At 35.9% G+C, this 13923-nt stretch overlaps 1 protein-coding gene across 4 annotated transcripts in view; it reads right to left on the bottom strand.

Moving 5' to 3' along the window:
• Positions 1 to 5583: 5583 nt before the first annotated feature.
• The window catches only part of LOC149800049 (serine/threonine-protein kinase PAK 2-like), a 96414-nt gene continuing 88074 nt past the window's right edge, over positions 5584 to 13923 (bottom strand). For all 4 annotated transcript variants that reach the window (XM_089959590.1, XM_089959589.1, XM_089959591.1 and 1 more), the window contains one exon: positions 5584 to 13529. The gene's annotated coding sequence lies outside the window, so the exon portion shown is untranslated. The remainder of the gene's footprint in view (positions 13530 to 13923) is intronic.

The raw sequence follows: 13923 nt of genomic DNA, 5'->3' as shown, positions 1-13923 counted from the left end.
GTTGCCTGAAGTGGGAAACGACATCAGTCAGACGCTGAGCAGAACGACCGCAAAGTATCCGATACGTCGTGTGAAAGTGAAAACGTTCACCATTCCTGCTGGACAGCGATCCATGATCGAAGATCATCTGTTCCAATGACAGCTACCCAAACGTTTGATTACTGGTATCGTCAAGAATTCAGCCTTCAACGGAACCTACAATGAAAATCCTTTCCAGTTTCAACATTACAATGTGTCCAAGATTGAAGTCAGTCGCGATGGCAAGGCCTTGTGTACTAGGCCTTTCGAACCTAAGTTTGGTGACAGGAATTACATGAGATCGTACTTGTCCCTGTACGAAGCTACCGGACAGTTAGAGACCAACACCAGTCACGGTATTTCGTACGAGGAATATGCAGGAGGCTATGCTTTGTGGGCTTTTGATTTCACTCCTGACCAAGGCAGCGACGAGGGACATTTTCACCCTATAAAATCCGGTCAGATTCGTGTGGAACTTCAGTTTGCAGAACCTATACCCGTAAATAACACGGTGAACGTCATCCTGTATGCCGAATTCGATAATACAATAGAAATCAACAGTTTAAGAGAAGTCATTCTAGATTATTAGAAGCCATGGAAGACTGTTATCCCTCTTTACAAAGTGGATAAACTTTGGAGATGGAATGTGAGGAGACCATGGAAGAAAAAGAATCCCAAGACGAAGAAGTTGTCATGCTGAAGTCAAGATGGCCAGAACAAGAAGCCCATTTAGTCTCCTGTTTTGCTACAGTCCTGGCAGATAAAATTAAAGAACTGATCAAGGAAGAGTGCTATGGATGTCACAACGATCATCCCAGTCAAATTCAACACGACACATGTCTGATGTTGAGTCAAGAAGAAAAATTGGACGAATATCTGGACAAAGCTTGGGGTTTCATCTAGATATAATTCGTGTTGAATCAGTGGTATAAAGGCTTGGATAAACATTCTTCTCCTCCATTAACGTCTCTGGAGTGCCGTCGCATCGAATCTCTCTTTGACCAGAGTAAGAAGTCGGAACTAGTCGCCTTTTACTTGTCAGACATTTTCAAGCAGAAAGTCAGGATCGAATTGATCACTTATCATTACCTGTGAAGAAGAAGAAAGAAAGAAAACACACACACACACAAATAAATGGATACCTGGGAACTTTATTATCTTTTGAACCACAGTTCGTATACTGCTTCTTGGAATCCTGTTGTATGTGCTAAAGATGAACTCCCTCATCGCAAACCTCAAGACCATCAAGCTTATGTGATCAACACGGACGACAGTCATCTCACAGGAACCCACTGGGTAGCCGTCTACTTTCCTCAAGAAGGATGTGTGGAATATTTCGATTCCTATGGATTGCCTCTTTTGGAAGACGATATCATTGACTTTATGAGAAGAAATGCTCAGACCACACGATTCAATAATGTGAAATTACAAGGCACATAGTCCTTGGTGTGTGGACAATATTGTGTGTATTTTCTGCATCATCGCAGCCTGGGCTATTCCTTAGAACATTTAGTGACTCATTTTGATCCTCGTTCTTCTTCTAGAAACGATGTGAAAGAAGATCGATGGTTATGTGACCATTATACTTATCTTTTGTCTCAAGCTAGGAAACGTAGTGTCCATCAATGGCCTAATGACTTCCAACAGTGGAAATCACAATTTCATTCACAACGTTGTCAGCCGTGTCCAAAATAATGTGTTAGTTAAACAAATGTTTGTTATTTGAAAAAAATGTTTAATATTATATTAAATGGTTATTGTTAAAAATGTTATAGTTGTTTGTTAGTGTTAAGTGATTTTGAATAAAAAATGTTGTGTTTTGAAATTAATGCCTTTGTGGTTTGTTTGGCTATAGGTATCTTGATTCATGCTCTTTGACTTCTCTCTATCTCTCCCATAACACTCATTGAACGTTCCGACTCGAAAACCGTGTAGGGATGTTTTCCTTCACGCCCGCGCTTTGACTATAATACCGGGAGAAGTCTCCAGTCACCATCACCAAGCACGGCAATAAAACAAATCAAGAACTGCAGCTGCGCAATGTAACATCAGAACTATTAACAACCAATTATCCAAACCATCTACAAATATACATAGATGGATCGAAAACCACAGAACCCGCAAAAACAGCAGCTGCTTACGTAATACCTAAACTAAATATACAAAATGGTCACCGATTACCAGACCACTGTTCCATCTATACAGCAGAATTCTGGGCAATTTTAAAAGCACTAGAATGGGTGGAAAAAAACAACCCACCCCGAACACTGATAATAAGTGACTCGCTAAGCGTCCTTACAACCATCCTTGTGCTGCTTGCCCTGGATGGAGTTGGTGTTTTGTCCATCTTTATGTTTTATTTTGGGTCCTATTTTCCTAGGTGTGATTTTTGGTTGCAGCCTTGTGCTGCTGGACCTGATAGTCATTGGGTTTTTTGACGTCCGCGCGTTTTAAGTGACGATCTAGGTAATATAAGTTTTGGGTCTTGGGGGGTGTTTTCCTTCACGTCCGCGCTTTTTATATAAGAACCCTTGAACTTGAATTGGATTAAAGTGGAGTTCGTCCACTAGGGACATGTACCACTGGTTACTGATGCTATGTGCACCTTTTTAATTACTCCTGAGGGAAGGAATTGGAGCCACCTCCCCCAGGCTTTAATGTACCCACAGGGTACTATTTAATTTAGCCTTCAGATTGTAGGACTAATAAGTCCCTAACAATCTGACTGAATGGCTGTTACATGAGAGGGAATAGTACCACACAACTCATGTTACTTTAAAAGTTCAGATGCATTGAAACGCCCCAGGTGTCAATCCAAACGGTATGTAACGCCCGCTGCGATAGGTCGGCAGCGATGACGTCACATTAGGACACCTGGTCGTGTGGCAAGTGGAAATTGTTTCACATCTTGCCACGTGTACGATATCCGAGCGTGGTGAGGGAGGAAAAGGCACTCGGCAAGCCAGCCATGGATGTTGTGTACTTCCTGAAAGGCTAGCCCGTACTTATTTCAAATTAAGTCCAGTTGTACTAATGGACGTTTAAAAAATACCAATAATGTGTTAGCCACCTCTGCAATTGAGTCAAATCAACATAAGTTTCTAATTTTGAATGAATATTTATGAACAAGTTTGAGTTTCATGTACAGAGTGTACATAAAATAAGAATTAAAAACCAATCAGTGAAGTCTAAACGACTTATATTAGTTTGAGTCACGCATAGTAAGAATTAGGTGTAAAAATTTTAACGGCGGTACCAAAATAGGTCCAATTTGGATTAATAATAGAGATATTATCAAATACGGCTTTCAGCCAAATGAAAGCCGTGTAGCATTAAGGCAATGGTAACAATCTTATATTCTTCTCTTTGTAGACTGCTTGTTCAACTGCAGGCTTCCGGTGTTACTGGTAGCTGTACGGTATAGAAGGGTTGTCACATGAGTTTCCCTGGTGTCCGGGTCTTACTACTTTCTTTTTTGAAAGTTGGCCTACTAGACTTCCCATTTAACTCCTTAAGTCCACTCTTTCTTCTTTCTTCGTATCAGCTAGTATTTACATTCATCTACTTTCTGACATGGTTCAGGTGGTGCGCTTCTCACTGTGTTTTCCACGTGTAAGCTGCTTCCTTCCTTCCGTCTCTGTCGGTTTCGGTGAAATTTGTTTCAGGAATGCTGGTTTAGTGAACGTTAATGGTCTTTAGGAAGAACAGTGTAGAGTACATTGCTCTTCTATTAGTGCTATGGCCACTATGGCTATGGTCAGGGAACAGAACAATTGAAGAACATATTCAGTTGTCTGAATTTCCTTTCCAAGCTGTAATATTTAAATTCTTAATTATTGTTTATAATTGCTTAAAAGTCAAATCCAACAGCAAACAACAGGGGCCCTAATGTACTGCATCATAATGCACCAGCAGATCAGGATCGATACTGTTTGTTCTATTAACTACTCCCTACAAACTGCATAGATCAAAATCTGCTGGCACATCATACTATGGCAGACCCTGGTCTATGTAGTTTGCAGTTGGACTTTAGTTATTATATGCATACTGTAACCACCACGCATGAATGTCTTTGAAATAGAACTATTATATATTCATTGTGAATACTTTTGTGTGTGGTACCTTGATATGACCATCCCATCCATCCAAGAGTAACAAAAAACAAAATTTTCAAGATAGTTAACATGACAGCCATATTGGATGTCCAAGTGGAACCATTTTCATTTTGGACCTGATATGACTTTCCATCTAGGAGGAAGAGCAAATAAATAACATTTCAAAATGACCACTTTGGTGGCCATATTTGATATCGCATTTTTGTATGATTTTCATCTTGGACCATCTAGACATAACAAGAAATCTTCCAGTGAAAACCCAATGATGATACGACTTTCTGTTCAGGCAGAGTAACAATAATGCAATTTTCAGGGTAGCTGCCATGGTGGCCATATTGCAATTTCGATAAGCACTGTTTTGATTTAAGACCAATTATACATATGAAGTCTTTCAGTGGAAACCCCATGCTAATATGACCATCCACTTGGTGGAGTAGTGATAACACCTTCAACATGGCCACCATAGTGACCATATTGGATGCCTGGACAGCACCATTTTTATTAACGACTAACTGAACATCATAAAGAGAAATTTGGTGAAAACCTCATGTCGATATGACTTAAAATTTATATTGAGGCAGTAACACGATTTTCAATATGGCTGCCAAAGTGGCCATATTAGACATCAGATTGGCACCATTTTCATTTAGGACCAACTAGACATGATATGAAGTCTTTAAGTGAAAATCCCATATTGATAAGAGTTTTTCAAGATAGGCACCATTTTCATTGAAAACTAACTTCAACTTTGACCTCAAAAGTCTATAGGGTTCTTTCTTATCCAAGTGTCTGTAAAACTAGAGTTATTGTGCAGAAACCATGTTTTTCATTTCAGTCACAGTGATCTTGACCTTGTGACTCCAAAATCAATCGAGTTTTCTTTACCCAAGTGTAATCAATCCACAAAGTTTGGTAATGGTTGATGGACAACTCGTGTTAATGTGCAGAAACAAAATCGATAACGAATGAGTGGACATCATAATATGATCGACCTATGGCATGCATATCAATAGTAGGGGCTTGACTTATTAACAAAGACAGACTCAGTAAATATTTTAAATATCTGGTACATATGGAGGGTGAGGTGAGTTTACCATTAAGCTGGGGCGTATCACAAAACATGGGTTTATCATCAAGAAATGAGTTCATCATCAAACATGGGCTTGTCATCAAGCAATGGGCTTGTCGTTGAGCAAGGAGCTTATCAATCAATAGGATTATCAGCAAGCATGGGCTTATCATCAAGCACTAGCTTATCATCAATCAAGGATTATCAGCAAGCATGGGCTTATCATCAGGCATGGGCTTATCATCAAGCATGGGCTTATTAGCAAGCATGGGCTTATCATCAAGCATGGGCTTATCATTAAACATGGGTTTGTCAGAGAAATCTGGTAAAATAATCAAAAGGTCCTTTTCGTTGAAATGAATAACAAGGCAAAAAAAATCATTCTACAAATGTCACCTTTATTCAACATTCACAATTAGATGATGTGAAGATAAGTAAGATTACAATGGGAATATGGACAAAAACATCCACGTAACAAATTGTTATAAAACTGAATGGAAAGTTCGATATATGATTGAAAAATAAGCTGGTTTATAATGCACTACTTCAATTATTACATCCTTGACAAATGTAAATACAAAAAGTATAATGTTAGAAAAAAACACATGACAAGATCAGTTTATAATCAATGTTGTAAATCTAAAGCTTGCTTGCTACATTTTTTTAGAACCATAATTCATAAATATTTGCTTTCAAGTTTAGTCCAACTGCAAACAACAGAGACCCTGATCTGCTGTTGCATAATGCAACAGCAGAGCATGGTCTATGTTGTTTGTTCTACTCAAGACACCTAACAAACTGCATAGACCAAGATATGCCAGTGCATTATGCAATGACAGATCACGGTCTGTGCATTTTGCAGCTGGACTAGGCTTATAAGGGTGTGTGTGTGTGTGTGTGATTTGGATTTTTAATGTAGCTTTAACAATTTTTCAGTAATATCACTACGATGTCTGCAGTGTGGCAGTTTACAGTGATGTCTAGCACTGGGGCATCATGCCGCAGATATGTAGCATGATGACCCACACAGTCACATTATCCTGACACCAGGCCGACCAGTCCTAACACTAACCTCTTAATGCTGAGCACCAAGCGAGGCAGCTGTTAATACCATTTTTGTAAGTCTTTGGTATGACTCAGTTGGGGATCAAAACCACGACCTCCTGTATCCGAGACAGACGCTCTAACCACTAGGCCACCGGAGCGGTCGGCTTGTAAGGGAATATATTCAGTAATATAAACATTTCATTTACATCATGAATGCATTTTAAATTCTTCAAAGCGATTAATTTCTCAAATGTTATAAAATACAAATGTAAAGCTACATGATTTTTTTCAAGACCTTAATCTTGGTGATGTAATGCTTCACACACTATTTAAAAAAAGAAAGGCCTCCCCCACTTATAATAAAGTGACATAAATGAAGTTATCTTAATGATGGAAAATATTTGGCAATCATCCGGTACCTTGGATAAATCCTTGATTGCTGCCAACAAGCACAGCAACACATACTCCAATATAGGTCAGATCCTACTGCACAGTCCCATAATGCAACAGCAGATCTGGGTCTATGCAGGTTAGAAGTTATCAGCAGAACAAATACAAACCCTGATCTGACAGCACATGCTGTTTTCATCTTGACCTGTCTTATAAGTGAGTATATATGGCAGTAATACAGTATAAGAACTTTTCAAATATACAGAAAAAATCTTTTAAGTATGGTTGAGGAGGATACAAAGCTACAGTTCATTTATACAGTACTCTGGTAAGGATGCACCTCGGAGACTTAAAATGTTGATGAAAAACTGCACTGATTTGATAAAATCTTTACATTCTTCAAAATTACCTGATATACAAACCACAAATTTTTCAATCTTTGATACGTCAAGATACATGTAAAGTACAGCATCAGTACCGTAACCTAAATCTGCATATATATATATATGAATTTCCATCAGCAATGGCAACATTATGAGATTTGAAAAATACAGATACGCATGTACAACTTCAGCTAAGACACTTTGAAAACACATTACTCTGGCAATCACAATACATATAAACGAATTTCTGTTAGCACTATACACAGGAAATTTGCAAACCTACAAAGACCTATGTGACATTTCATATATCTGTTAACTGTATCTTGTGCACAATGGATAAAAACAATACAGACAAAAATTTGTCCCTCACTGTAAAGCATATATGAATACTGAACTCCCTCGCTTAACATGTGAATGATTGCTAATCAATTAAGACTGAGAAAATTGCAATTTTGTTCAATGTATTTCATTCATTTTACTTCTTAATAGAGCTTGTCTAATTTATAATCATTACCATATTTACTCATCTATAGGATGAATCCAACTGTACAGACCTAGGTCTACCAGTTCATTAAGCACCAGCTGATCTGGATCTGTGCAGTTATTTGGGGGTAATCGGTAGAACAAGTAACACAGACCCAGATCTGCTGGTGCATTGTACTACAGTAAATCAGGATCTCTGTTGTTTGCAGTTTGACTTGACTTATAAGTGATTATATATTGTACGTGATTCCGCATATGAATTAAATTATTGAAATGAGGTATATAACACACCTCATTACAAGACAGCTTTGTTTTCAATACATCAATCTTAATAACAAGGTGAAGTCTTATGACCTGCATTTAACATAAGAATGGTGGATCATCAATTGCTTTATAATTAGAGATCCTGAATGGCATTATAAAAAGGGATCATAGACTGCATTATAACTGGAGATTATGAGCTGCATTATAATAAGGGATCATCAATTGCATTATAATTAGAGATCTTGAATGGCATTATAAAAAGGGATCATGGACTGCATCAGAATGAGGGATCATAGACTGCATTATGAGGATCATGGACTGCATTATAATTAGAGATTCTGAACTGCATTATAATGAGATCACAATTTGCATCATTGAGAAAGCACGAGCTGTATATGTGGGAGCACAAACTGCATTATAATCAGGGCAAGTGAACTACCTTATGAGGTATGATGACCACATTATAACGGGATCATGAACTGCATAATAATGAGGGAATTTGAATCAAATTAGAGGGATAATGAATGAACCATATTATGATATGATGAACTGTATTATAGTGAGGAAGCATGGACTGTATTATAGTGAGGGGTCACTGTAGTTGGTGTTCTACATGCTGTTATCATACTCAATATATTTTATTGCATGTAAGTTGCAATCTCCCAGAATATTCCAAAGACAGACAGGTAAAGGCAGTCTATATTTAAGAAACAAATTTAAAAAAGAGAAACACCAGTTAATGAATACCTATTTTTAGCTCCAAAAAGGTTGCTTTTGTTTCCTTTCAACCCTTTTCTTGATTAATGAAAGTGTGTTTGAATTCTGTCCCTATTTCTTTATACATTCATATCAAATAAAAATCCACATTATACTGATTAAAATCATGTCTGACTGCAAGCAGAGATACTGATTAAAATCATGTCTGACTGCAGAGATACCAATTAGAATCATGTCTGACTGCAAACAGAGATACTGATTAAAATCATGTCTGACTGCAAGCAGAGATACTGATTAAAATCATGTCTGACTGCAAGCAGAGATACCGATTAAAATCATGTCTGTCTGCAAGCAGAGACCGATTAAAATATTTCTGACTGCAAGCAGAGATACCGATTAAAATATTTCTGACTGCAAGCAGAGATACCGATTAGAATCGTGTCTGACTGCAAGCAGAGAAACTGATTAAAATCATGTCTGACTGCAGAGATACCGATTAGAATCATGTCTGACTGCAAACAGAGATACTGATTAAAATCATGTCTGACTGCAAGCAGAGAAACTGATTAAAATCATGTCTGACTGCAAGCAGAGAAACTGATTAAAATCATGTCTGTCAGCAAGCAGAGAAACTGATTAAAATCATGTCTGATTGCAAGCAGAGAAACTGATTAAAATCACGTCTGACAAAATTTCATGAAAATCTGTTACAAATGTATGAGCCAATCAAACAAAAGTTACCAGACGAAGAACTACTGCATAATATTATACACCAGACTTAAAAAGGTGGATAATGAAATGAAATACCTGGTGTAATGCTGTCATATGTGAATCAAAATCAGGTTAAGGTTCTCCACACTGAATGATAAAACAATAAACATTTATTTCATGGGCAATCTTCAGTACAAGTTATTTATACTGTAACTATATATAAACTTTTTTCCTTCAATTAAAGAGGAAAAGATTATTCAAATGTATGAATCTAAAATTGTGTTCTAGTTACACTTCTGCTTTCACCTCCGAGACTCATGATGTAAGAATTGTCCACATTCCAGGAAGGAAATACCTATTTTCCATACATCACAGCCATCTTGTTTTTTTGGTTTCCGTAATCAACCTATTCCTGAAAGCATCTTCTTGTTCAGCAAATATTAACACTTTATGGAGTTTTTGTTATTAACCATAATAAAATATATTTCTGTAAATTAAATCTCAACCTCAATATAAGGCTGTAACTGGGGTATAACAAGAATGACAAAAATTTCTACAACAGCATGTATGTCTTGGGGTGGCAGTAAACAAACAAAATCCCAGTCGAACATACAGCAAAATTTTAGTTACTTGTATGTAAATGAAAATGACAAAATACAAGCATACAATATTTCTAAGATGCAATGAAAGTCCAGAATCAAAGTACCAAGAGTACTAACAACCTGGAGGGTTTGGGTAATACAAGAGATCAACATAAATTGTGATATACTTTTCATCTGGGTTATTTTATGATCACAAGCCAATTCCATATCCCTCTAATAAAATGTAATCTGAATTTTAAATGCTTTTTTTCATCATTTCCTAATAGAGAATCAGTTAAGAAATTGCTAAAACATTTTGATATAAAAAAAGATTAAGAAAATATATTTTATGAGCAGTTTCTATTGTAATGATTGTTCAAATTGCTATACAGAAGCTGGCAAACTTAAACAAGGGAATTAACTGCTCTGAATATGAAGATTAGAATTGGACTTGTGTCCCTTTATTTCGAACAAGCCACTTTTTGAGGCTAAAATTTTAAATAACTAGTAATGTGTCTATTATAATGAACACATGATGGAAGAGCCTTTGTCAAAATTTTCTGAGGGATATATAAACTCATACTCTACATCAATTCCAACTTATCTGTTTTCTATTGATAAGTTGTAACAGCTGTATACGTGCACTCTCAATAACAAATCAAGCAGTTTGAGGTGAAAATGATCTTGCACTATTTTTTTAGTTGGCTTGGTTTTTTGTTTTATGACACAACAACACAAGTAGGTCATTTAGCACCAAGGCCCTCAAACATGCTCAGCTGCTTACCCAGGTTGATGTTATGTGAAGATTTAAACCTGCACCCTTTGGCATGTTAACCTCTAAGTAATCAGAGCTCCTGCATACATTAGTCATATGTTACAGGATGGCAAATTGAACTTATTCTACATCCCCAAACCTGCAGGTGTGTGTGTTTTATGTTATTTAAATACTCTTGTGCCCAATCTAGAAGGTATGAGGTGAAACTGAAAAAAACAGAAGTCAATATTATCAATCAGCAAACCATACATTCAGTATATATATATATATATATATATATATATATATATATATATATATATATATATATATATATACACACACATATATATATATACATACATATAAAATTGGTTTCTCATTTTAATAACATTGTTAATGACTATTATTTTATTTATATGGTAAATGCAACCATATATGTACTGTCACTCACTCTCTGTCCTCCTGGATGGACACTGCATTATCCCCATGCACCACATATTTGAATTAAGAAGCAGTAAGGGCTTAGGAAAAAAAATACCAATGGTTGTTTATGATTTTCAGTTGGTTCAAACTGTTCAATCATGCAATTCCAAATGTTATTAAAACAAAAATGTGAGAACGAAAGCTTGTGTGCAAGTGACAGCAAGTACACAATGGGAATGTCTTTCCCAGTATATACAATCTGAAAGGCATCACAAGTGTTTGAACGTGGGGGGGGGGGGGACATAGAAAACATGAAGCAATCATCAAATAAAATCAACTGCTCACTGTCATTTTTGACTGACAAGCTTTCTGTATCTGCAATCAAGGATATAACAGTTTACATAGCCGAATTATGACCAGCACTTAACTTGCTGGGCACTTCAATACAAAGTAAAGATATTAATTTTCAAGACAAGATACTTTACGAAAATAGCAAAGTTTGTCAGACACAAATTAAGTAAGTAAACTGTAACAAAACTAGATTTTGCAAGAAATTCATTTGTAATAATTAGTCAATTTTTAATAATGAGAGCTATTCTGGTACGTAGCAATGAAAAAATGTATAAACAACTTTGATTGTCAAAAATGATTTTAAAAAATGGAACTTAGGAAATAATAAAACCAAATAATAAAACATTTTTTTTTACGACAACAACTATAACTGGCAACTTACTAGTAATATGAGTATCCTGTAAGTTGTGGAAGACACTGGGAATTGTTTTTACTCATTATTCTCTTTAGAAGAAAAATCATTTTGAAAATAAAATACAATGAATTACTGACAATTCAGACTAAATGGGAAACAATACTTTTAAATCTTGCCTCCCTGACCTCTTCTGCACGTTGAGCCGACAATCAAAGCATAACTTTACAATGTGACCCTGACCCCAATTTCAACTGACTGACAGTGTGTGTTAAAAATTCTACCTTTATGATGATTGATCTTTGGTATCAAGATATTCAATAATATAAGCAAAATGAAAAATTAAAATCAACAAAATTTTCAACAACTGATCTTAACCGTGTGGTAAAAAGAGGCATATAGGCATGCCACAAAATGAATTTCCTACCATTGTAATGACTCATCCTATGTATCAAGAAAATCCATTAACGGGTTTATGAAATAAAAGCATGCAGAAAAATACTGAACTAAAACTCCAACACAAGTTTTTGGACCTTGACCTTGACCTCAAGGCCAAATAGGTTACCAAGCCCATTGACGAACATGTTGCCTTTGTTTCATGTTGACTCATACCATGTATGATAAGACTCCATCAAAGGTTTTAGGAAATAAATGCAAAATATTTGACCAAAAACCATAACAGACTGTTTCCACTGCCAATACTTGAAGAAGTGACTCTGTCTTGCTTCCCACTAACATGGGCATGGACTCAACAAACAATTATCATTAATTAAACCAAAAGGAAAACAATATGTGTGATTCCAACTTATATTTATTTTGTCTTTCTACAAGGTAAGCACTTTTAAACACAATGAGGCATGTAGGTTATCTGGAGGTTTTCCCAAGGAAACCGAGTTGGAAAATCATGCTTTCCCATCAGATGTAAAATTAACTCATCCAAGGATTTGAAACACTACATTATTCCAAAGAATGAAAACTAAAAGATGTATTCCAGCATTATGAGTAAAAAACCGATTAATTTTGGAATTCTGTTTTTAATTAAAAACTCAACTAATCTCTAATTAAATAAATCACAGTCATTAATATAGTAAAACCTGTCCTGAGAAACCACTGCTATAAGACACCACCTGTCTTCAGAGACCAGGCTCTCCATGTAAAGATTTAATGATTACATAGTGTTATGACCTGTTATGACAGACCACCTGTCATGAGAGACCATTATGTTTGGGCAGAAGGGAAGGTCTTTCAAGGCAGGGTCCACTGTAATACCTGTAATCACTAGTTCATAATAAATCTAACACAAAAAAAATCGAGACACAAAATATCTGAAGGAACTACACTTTGGGAAATGAAACAATTCTGTAATTAATATTAAAGCATATCAGATGTATCAGATCTGATAACACTAAGCTTGTTAAGCAGTGTGTGTGTGAAATGCAATGACTCAGTAGTATCCGTACAATTATACACTTTTTTTATTGGTCTATGTAAATTAATTTTTCCCTCAATCACACACACATAGTATGGAAGTGATCAGACACAAAGTAAATGAGACAATGGTTAAGCGATGTAAACGATCTTTGTATGAAAAGCATTGTATTAAGTGGGACTTCAAATTTTATGAGATGTAAATGATCTTTGTATGAAAAGCATGATATTATGTGGGACTTTCAAATTTTGTGGAACATTAAAATACAGATCAGAATAGGTCCCAGTAGAAGCTGCATGTCTGATACAGAATGGAATTCTGATTTGTTTTTCTGATTTATAACCACCGGCAACAAGATGAAGTCACACAGTCTGTTTTTTGATTGTGTCAGCAACTTGTACTTTGCAGACTTGTGTCCATTAAGTATCACAACTTTGATCTGAAAATAAATAAAAAAATAAATACATCAGTAAATTTCCATGCAGATTTTACTTTATTTTCATGGTAGGGTTGAAATCACAAAAACTGAAGCTTGCACAAACTAAGGAAGTAAAATAATTCAAGCCATCTAGCACCAAAACTTTGAAAATGAATCATTCAAGCCATCTAGCGCCAAAACTTTGAAAATGAAATGCAGTGAATTTTGAAGTTTCTAAAATAGCAAAAATAATGCAAAAATTAGTCCTCAGAAGCCCCAATCACTGGAACAAAATAAAAATTTGGACTGTGAGGGTCTTTTGGTGTACTAGTTTCATTTTATTGAAAGAGAGTAAATGTAAAACTAGAAAATTATGTCCATTTTAAAGGGACTTTAATATACCAAGGTTTAGGAA

This window comes from Sinohyriopsis cumingii, chromosome 5 (genome assembly GCF_028554795.1).
Source record: "Sinohyriopsis cumingii isolate HCF-2022 chromosome 5, ASM2855479v2, whole genome shotgun sequence".
Taxonomy (NCBI): domain Eukaryota; kingdom Metazoa; phylum Mollusca; class Bivalvia; order Unionida; family Unionidae; genus Sinohyriopsis; species Sinohyriopsis cumingii.
The sequence above is the reverse complement of the archived record's forward strand: the minus strand, read 5'-3'. Positions and strand labels throughout refer to the sequence as shown.